The 9,595-nt window shown below is 43.0% G+C and overlaps 1 protein-coding gene across 1 annotated transcript in view; it reads right to left on the bottom strand.

The window, feature by feature from the left end:
* Positions 1-908: 908 nt before the first annotated feature.
* Positions 909-9,595, bottom strand: part of MAPK9 (mitogen-activated protein kinase 9) — a 106,838-nt gene continuing 98,151 nt past the window's right edge. Inside the window, exon 13 of the transcript XR_012160203.2 lies at positions 909-3,590. The gene's annotated coding sequence lies outside the window, so the exon portion shown is untranslated. The remainder of the gene's footprint in view (positions 3,591-9,595) is intronic.

Raw genomic sequence — 9,595 nt, 5'->3', positions numbered from 1 at the left:
AAGGGTTAAGAAGCTAGGATAACCTCGCTGGCACCTGACCAAAATGACCAATGAGGAGACAAGATACTTTCAAAAGCTGGGGGGAGGGAGAAACAAAGCCTCTCTTTCTGTCTGTGTGATACTTTTGCAGGGGACAGAACAGGAATGGAGTCTTAGAACTTAGTAAGTAATCTAGCTAGATATGCATTAGATTCTGATTTCTTTAAATGGTGGAGAAAATAAGCTGTGCTGAATGGAATGTAGATTCCTATTTTGGTGTCTTTTTGTAACGTAAGGTTTTGCCTAGAGGGATTCTCTATGTTTTGAATCTAATTACCCTGTAAGGTATTTACCATCCTGATTTTACAGAGGTGATTCTTTTACTTTTTCTTCTATTAAAATTCTTCTTTTAAGAATCTGATTGCTTTTTCATTGTTCTTAAGATCCAAGGGTTTGGGTCTGTGTTCACCTATGCAAATTGGTGAGGATTTTTATCAAGCCTTCCCCAGGAAAGGGGGTGTAAGGGGTGGGAGGATTCTGGGGGGGAAAGATGTTTCCAAGCAGGCTCTTTCCCAATTATATACTTACTAGACATTTGGTGGTGGCAGCGATAAAGTTCAAGGGCAAAAGGTAAAATAGTTTGTACCTTGGGGAAGTTTTAACCTAAGCTGGTAAGAATAAGCTTAGGAGGGTTTTCATGCAGGTCCCCACATCTGTACCATAGAGTTCAGAGTGGTGAAGGAACCTTGACAGTACACATGGCCTAAATTTAGTTGAACTAGAAAGTCATGTGGGTCAATAAATGCTGACCTAGCAAGACTGTGAGGGATGGAAGAGAAGAGTTGGTACAAACCCCCCCCCCCCCCCCCCCCCCGCAAACAAACAAGGAGTTAAAGGGACTCCAAATCAATGTGAAATAGGAAATGCTGGTCTATATAAATCATTACCACCAACAATAGGATAGAGAGAACAAGGGTTACAAACTCAGAGGTGGCCTCTGTATATTTATGTCTGACTGCACACTGTGCTGAGGTTTTACCCTTTTCTCAACCTAGGATATCTGAAATCTCCTTCCAAGTCTCCACTCGTTTGCACATGTAGGGAGGAGACCTTCACAAAGAGCGGTCTCCCAAATGCAGTAGCAGGGAAGTGAAGAATGAATTTTAACTAGAGCTGGGCCCAAGTTGTGATCTGAGCTTTGGACACTTGGTGCTATTCAGATCCAAGGTTCTGATTCAGGCCCCATTTCTAAACAGAATTCTCTTCATTCATTTAATCTAGGTAAGGCCAAGCCAGTCACTAAAGATCCCTTATGTGAGTCCATGTCTGGTCCTCACCCAACTTCTCCCTGGCTATTGAGCAGGGAAGCTAAAGCTAGGGCAAGGTTGGGATGGTTTTTGTCCCACCACCTGTACCAGTTTTCTTTTAATATTTTTGGAAGTGTTCTCCTTTCACTGGCTTGCCCATTGAAAACAGCTGCTCATTTGTCTGCTTCCACCCCTTGGTGTGCCAAACCACTACAAAAACAAAAATGTGGCTTTAAAGAGAATTGTTTTTGGTGAGCACCACTGGGTGCCCTGGGATCCCTGCATTTGTGTCTCAAATCCCTGCCACATCTCTCTTGGCACCGTCCCAGGGCATTGGCCACACGCAGCTGGCTGATTCTTGGCACCATCCACCTTCACAGCTTCAGTCCCATCACAATAGTCGTTAGCAGCGCTTTGTGTTGCTTCGCACCATCTGTTGTGGATTAACCTTTTTTAAAGGCTCCGCCTTCATTGGAATGGTGGGATTATGTTACCACTTCAGAGGCTGGGCTCTAGTATTTCAGAGCAACAGCCAGCTCCCATGCTCGCTGGATCCAGCCACAGGAGAAGCAGATACCTCTGCCTGCTTATTAGAATTGTGCAAAGAAACAAAACTCATGGCTGGCAATATTGGTATGTTGGTGACTTCATTTAATAGACACCTGGTGGATAGTGAAAGGGAATTTAGACAGATTAATAAACCTCACAACGCCCCTCACGCTGTAAATATTGCACCAATGTTCCAGTGAGGCCAGGGGGGTGAAGGGCTACACTGGGGCTGTGAATGTCATGTTTAGAGGAGGACTTCCTGAGCCCTAGTGGTAACAGAGGGCAGCATCATGACTGTGGAGGAATTTGTGCTCCCAGAGGTACCTGGGGAGCACACAGAGCAGCAGTCCAAGGTCATCTGCTCCCCACTATGCCCTCCTATGCTAGTCCTTGCTGCTGCATACTCTGACTCTGAGTTCCATGCTAATTAGGTCCAACTGCTGAAGACCTTTTTAAACCTGGGCGGGGAGAGAAGCTGCCAGTAGGCTAAGGGCAGCAAGACACAGGCGCCTTCCAGGAAGGAAGATGGCACTCCCTCCCTAGAAGGGAAGGAAAGCAAGTACAGGGGACTGATCAGGGAAAGGAATAACCGGACCCTGTGCTACCTGTGAGGATTTGCCTTGCCCAAGCTGCTGTGTCTATGGCTAAAAAGGACTGAGTCTGCTGAGGAGAACAAGGTACTTTGCCACAATACAAAAAGAAATTGAAAGATTCAGTATAATTAGTTCACGTGAATGTGCTCTCACTCTGGCTTCACTCGGTTGACTTCAGTGGGGAGTTATTCCTGATTTACACCAGTAACTGAGCACAGAGTCAAACCCATTGTGTCTTCACTACGGAGCTAACTCGGGCAATCAGCACTCAGGCTGGCCAAGTCCTACCTGAGTTACTGTGTCCTGACTGCTGTGGCACTCACCTGTGGTGTAGGACTACTGGGGGCACGTCCCATGGTTCTCTGGGCTACAGTAAACTGAGCTGTTCTGTGATTCTTTCTCAGAACGTGTCTTCCCTTCTGGATGCATGAGGGGAACTATAGGAAGGCACTGGAGAACTAGTAGCACTCCGAGTTAGCCAGGGTCCTTACTGAAAAGCGCGTGAATTACTAGCCCGAGTGAAAGTGGCATCTGAACTCTAGCCTATACCAGTAGCTGGACAGCTAGCTTGACTTGAAAGTACCACTAAACTCTTGTGAGAGACTTGAGTGTGTGGGCAGTAGCTAGGTGAGGAGCAATAGCCATGTAAGAGCCTGGATTAACTCTGCGGTGAAGACAGACCCTTATATTTCATGAAGAGTTAATATTAAGTTTCTTTGGAAAGAGAATTCAGTTTGCGTGCAGGTGCACACAAGCATGCCCTTTCCATGGATGTGGTTGTAATCCAAAACCTGCCCAGTGTGTTCCACTCTTCATAAAATTGCAGAGCACGGTGTCACTTTTTTCCTTCCTGCCCATTGTGCTCTCTAGTCTCTCGCGGACTCTAATGTAAGATGCCATAGGAAAGGACACAAACTTGACACTTATCCCTGAATAGAGCCAACTTTCCCTGATCATTAACTTTGCTCGAGCGTGCGCTTTCTCTCTAAAGACCTAACCTCATTTGCCTGGTAAGAAAATTCAAGTTAATCCTAGTGTACGCAGGTCATTCAGCTCCCCTTTTTGTGACAGTTGGTGTACTACAATTAACTGTTGCATTCAGAGTCATTCAATAAAATAAAATCCTTATCCATTTTCTTGCTGTATTCCAGCTGAGTTGTATCTAATAGACAAAAGGAAGAAGAAAAGAACATTAATTACTATTGATTTAAACAAATGTGCTCACTTTATCAGATGGCAGTTATAAAGGGCTCCCTACACAGACACCACTGTCCTCACATTGAGTAAATGGCTGCCTACAGGTCAGAAGGTTTAACTCGAGGTTTAGCAGAAACGCTGATACATGGGAACTTTTCACTCTTGTAGTCATAATAAAGATGTGGCTCGTCAACATGACCAAGAATTGACTCTTTCTGGCTAATGTCTAGCTTGAGCGTGTGTTTTCAATGACTGCCAGATACTTAAGAATGAAAGGGACAGATTATTTTCCCCAAGTCCATGTGCAGAGAAGATCCCCCATGTGGCTGGAATTGGGCAGAAGTCACCTGGATCTATGGTATCAACTCATTCTGGACCCTGTGGAGCACCACCGCAGGTGCGGGGTCAGGAAGGACATACGTAACTAGGGGTAGAAGAAACAATGTTATTGGAGGAAAGGGGCTCTCCAAAACTTAATTGGGGGTGAAGCTGCGGGATCAAGAGGTGGAGGTCAGTCCTGGTGTGAATACTGGTCTAAAGTGGGGCATTGCAGTAAAATTATTATTTGAAGATAATTATTTCCCCAACCACCTCCACTTCTATAAATTGAGAGCTGTGTTAGTCATTCTTGTGTTCAACCTGTCAAAGAGAGGAAGCAGGTTGTCAATGACCATGCAGGGCACCCAATCGGGCACAGCCATCTGCCAAGGAAGAGTTTTAAAAAAAGTTAATATTGACTTTCCCAGCTAAAAATAGGCATGTTCAGGGATATTTTGTGCAGTGCTTTTGGCAGAGAATGTTGCGTTTCACATGGAAAAGGGTGAATCAGCGCGTTGACAACATCGGCATAGCTGGTTCTAAATAATTAATGAAATGGCTCACCTGAAAATGCAAAGCTTGTGACACCTTGGAAATGGGTGTTTTATTAGCTGGGTTTTTTCCCCCCTCTTACTTTGTTTGGTATGTAAACCACATAAATCACTTCATCATCCAGCAGCTACCATATTTTGGCTGATTTCCTGTAGGCAGCACCGGTACCATTCATCGGCATATACTTTTGACTGAACTGAGCCCTGTGTTTGCAATTCATTTCTTCAAGGAGAAATTACTGGGGACGACTTTAAGACCTCATCTACACACAAAAGTTGTACCACTTCAGCTATACTTAGATTGTAAGCTCCTTGGGGCAGGGTCTATATTTTTGTTCAATGTTTGTACAGCACCTAGTACAATAGGGTTCTGGTTCATGACTAGGGGTTACAACAATACAAATAAGTAAATAACAGTTGCAGCGGTACAACCTCGCTAGTGTAGGCAGTTATACTGGTATACATGTACTTATATTGATATAAGCATTCTTATACTGGAATACAACTAATTTTTCTACATCGTTATACCAGTCTAACTGTGTCCACACTAGGGCAAATCATAGTATAGTAAATAACACAAGGAAGATGCATAGCACTATATATCCTGCCACTGCTGTTGCCAGAGATTTTCTAGCCTGTTGCTATTTACTGTGCAGTTTTCTTCACTTTTGCACATGCAGACCCATGGTGCAGTGAATAGATATTTACAGTAAAATGAAAAGGAGACTCCCTGTCTTTTTGCTGCGGGGTGGACAGCAGAACTGGGAGTCTGTGCAAAATGCTATTATAAAGAGAGTAGCATACGGTGTGCACTCTCTCTCTCAGGGTGTCTCTGATTTGTTCTTTCTTTGCTTGTTTAACCTGATTAAATAAATTCTTCAGCACTATCTCCCCTTGTTTTCCACCCAGATCAAGTTCTGTTCTCAGCTATGCACATGCTATATAAATCCTACCACAGTCCTTTGGGCTTTGCAAACCTATCTTGTCTATCCAGCATTCAGTGTAAGTTAGAGCAGCCTCAGGCTCAAGGCTGCTCTATAACCTTTGCTCTACTTCTCATGGGCCCCACAAGGTCTGGGGACAGGGTATGATAGAACCCTTATATCAGAAATAATCCAGTGGGGGAGAAGGCTCCCTGCACAAGGTGGCGTTCTCAGGGATCCCTTTCCTCCTATGTGAATGCATAAAGGAGCAGTCACTGGGTAGTGATCGATCTATTGGGGATCGATTTGTCTCGTTTAGTCTGTATGCATCCGATGAAGTGAGGTGTAGCTCATGAAACCTTATGCTTTAATAAATTTGTTAGTCTCTAAGGTGCCACAAGTACTCCTTTTCTTTTTACGGATACAGACTAACACGGCTGCTACTCTGTAACCTTTGTTTGTAGGGTAACTTGTTCACTAGTCAACACTGAGGAGTAATCACAGGGGCTGCTGAATTTCTCTTTTAAAAATTTAAAAGCAAATTACAGAAATATGAAAGATACCTTCAAATCCCTCACTTTTAGTTTTGTAAATTAAAAAAAAAAAAGTGTGTGTATACACTCTATGTACAAACTAGTTTGATCGTAAGCTGGGACCTCATAACTAGATTTCAGCCTGGAGTGAATTTTTATAGCTGCTGAATTATTCCCCTCCTCCCCTGCAAATAGGTTATTAGAATAGAAATCCTGAAATATTCATAACTGTAGCCAGGTTAAAAGGCCCTCTAAATACCATGGCCATGGTAAGCACCCATATTTTAAAGATAAGGTAAGGCTTCAACATTTCTGGCCCACACACTTGATTTACATAGCTGCCCTGGATACTTATTTCTATTGTGTTGCTGAGATATGAGCCACACATCTTTAAATAGCCTGGTTAGTGTGTGATTCAGGCACAATTTATGTCACCCAAGCATTGAAGCTCCTTCCAGATAAAGCCTGGATCCTTCTAAAAGAAAAATCCTGCTCCCTGATCACAATGAGGTGATTTACAGGGAGGCAATGATTGCCAAGACTTTCAAAGCAGCTCTCCTGTCAGGGTGGAAGTGGCTAAATGAAGCATTTTAGAGGCTGAGGCATCAATTTTATATTTTAATAGAGGGAAAAAGTAAAGTAATTAACTCTACAGCTGTACTTGTGGGTTTTTTAAAGTTATTAATTCAAATGGGGGGGGCATGTAAAATGGATCGTTGACAAATAAATCATTCTATTACTCACCACTGCATGCGGCACCAACCTCAAAAGCCTCTTTATAGTCTTCAGTGTACACTCTTCAAAGATTTAATAAATTAAATTAATCTTACAGCCTTACCATTACCTGCCCAGCTGTCATTCAAGAGCAGCTTAGCTCCCCATTTCCAAGAACCCCGTTTTTGCAGAGTACAATTTTAAATAAAAAGTCCTTATAGACGATGATAGGAAGGATTTGTTCCAAAAGCAGATTCCACAAAGGCACTAGCCGCATGTAAAATTGAGGCGCATTTAAATTCCATGCCAGGCCATCAAATTCTGCTCCCAGGCATGTGGGCTAGCCATTAGGAGAGGTTGCTAAGAGATGGGATTCTAAAGTTCTGTCACTGACTCAGACCTGGGGTAAGTCATTTACCCACTCTCTGCCATTCAGCCGTCTGTAAAATGACTATAATCACATTTACCTACCTCAAAGGGATATAATGAGGGTTGCTGTTTATGAAACACTTGGAGTCCCTCAGAAAAGAGGCAGCACTAGGAGAATAACGCATTTATTGCTTTGCTGGCTCTTCCAGCTTTTTTTAATTCATTATGGGTTGAACTGAAATTTTTGAAAACGTTTTTAAAAACCATTTCAGTTTGGCCCAAAGCCAAACATTTCATCTTGAGTCGGAGCTTTTTTTTTTTTAAAAAAAGTATTTTTAATTTTTAAAAAACAAAGAAAATGTTGACGGCTGCTCTGAGGTGCCACTGGCATTTGCTCCAAAGGGTCACAACCGTGAATTGGATCCAGGAAGGCTTGTCAGTGTCTCTCTGTCCAGAGGTCTTGGAGGGAAAGGAGGTCTAGATAAGGCAGTAGTGGGAGAGGCAAGTAGAAGCAAGAAGGTTTTTTCCCCCCCAGTATAAGGACATAGAGCCAGATCCACAACTCGTGTACACTGGCATAGCTCTGCTGACTTCAGTGGAGCGCCCTTGATTCCCACCAGCTGAGGATCTGGTTTACAGAGAACAGGAAGCGATTCTTGTAACCATTTCAATGATTAGTGTTTTGTGAAGCTCACGTACAAGAAACTAGTGCCCTCCCCTGGCACACAATAGCATGCTCTCCCTTAAAACTCCGGACTGAAATGTTCAAAGCTGTCTAAGAGCTGTGGATGCCCATGTCCCATTCATTGTAGAAGGAGATTTAAGAATGTTGTTATACAATAACAGCTTGAATGAGAATTGGGTATCCCACTCACCTTAGTGGCTTTGAAAGTCTCAGCCTTGCTGTGTTTATATGCCAGCTAAATGGATACATACAGTGACAAATCTTCATAGGATTAATTAGTACGTACAATGGCGTACGTAATACATTACAAATACATTGACGTGCACAATGCAAGGCATTTTGTAATTGGGATACCCATTGCTGATACTCTGCTGTATGGTATTATAGATGTAAAATAATGAAATGAACAGTATACAGATTGCTAAAGCCCTCCAAAGGTTAATATTTTAATAGGGAATGATCCTCACAAGCCATTAACTGATTTTACCAGCCGTTTCCTTTGAAACATATGTGCTCCTCAAAACTGTAAAACTAATCAAGCTCTTAATTGTTAATTGAAACAGCCTTGATATTTGATGTACAAAATGCCCTTTAAATATGAACCTTTGCTCTATTACTACTTTACCCAGATTTCTTGTATCTGCTATGCAAAAAGATGCTAATACATGCTAATAAGCTGGAGCCACTAAGAAAGGGCTTTAAAATGGAATGTTTTAATTTTGAAAAATCATGCACCTTCCACAGGCTAACAATTTAGCACAACAGATTTACATTAAACTTAAGAGTTTTCCAGCATTTTAATGATATTGTTTTAGCAGCGGTTGGTGCTCAAAAATGTGATGGGTCCCACAAGACTTAAGAAAACAATAACAGCAAAGAAAAAAAACCCACTGGCAAGAGAGAGCTTGGGATTGTCCCCTAGTGTCTCAATGTTAAAGAAATGTCTGGAGGTGGGCAGGAAATAGTTCTCCCCATATCTAAGCTGAGAAGATCCCTCCAGATCCCTACACAAGATTACAGAAAAGCTTAAGAAAAGACTAACCCAAGGAATCCATTGCAGGTTTTACTCTGGCAAATCCAAAGAGCTAATGGAAACTTGCAACCCTTGTTGACATGAAATGAGTTGTGAGTCCTCTGCGGCTTTTGGGAGTTGGCCTTTAGCTCTATCCTCACACTTGAATAGTTAGTTACTTTAACGCTGAGCCTCAGTATATTAATTCACAGAGGGGCCAGCCGCTTGCATTCACTACCTTCTTAGAAGACTAGTTGTGAGGTCTAGCTGCCCCCTGTGCTCGGCCCCAGGTGTGGCTGTTGTTAAATCTTGCTGGGGTGGAGCATTCTAGGGTTTCTCTGGTCGTATGTGATCCAGACTGCATTGAGAGTCAGGCACGTGAGATTCAAGGTTCACTGAACCCAGCTCAGAGGAAACTGAACTCTGAAAGAAGCTCATCCAAGGAAGGGGAGACGGTTGGGAGAGGAAGGGGCAGTTGAGTTGGTACCAGGATCCAGGGAGAGTGCGCAAGACAGATCTGTGCACATGGAAGGAGTCAGCGGGAAGGGGAATTTGCAAAGGCATAAGCAAGAGAATGAGGAAGAGAGCAGTGGTGAGAACTGAGCCATATTAATGAAGAGAAGGAAAAATGGGGATTTTGGCAGTGATGAAAATATGACAGCAGTGAAAGTGTTTAATGCTTCAGCATTTACTTGTATCAAGAAGAACCCCCAGAGACAACTGTTTCCAACCACACTAGGTTCTGCAAACTCTGGCTGTCTCAGTGTTGCTGGTGCTGCTCAAGTACTGGAATGGATCACATACAGTGGTGCATCGGACTGGAGTCATGACCAATGTTCCCTCTAATTTTTGACAGGCCTTCTGC

The sequence above is a fragment of the Lepidochelys kempii genome, chromosome 8 (assembly GCF_965140285.1).
Source record: "Lepidochelys kempii isolate rLepKem1 chromosome 8, rLepKem1.hap1, whole genome shotgun sequence".
NCBI lineage: Eukaryota > Metazoa > Chordata > Testudines > Cheloniidae > Lepidochelys > Lepidochelys kempii.
Note: the sequence above shows the minus strand (reverse complement) of the source record. Positions and strands in the feature narration are given on the sequence as shown.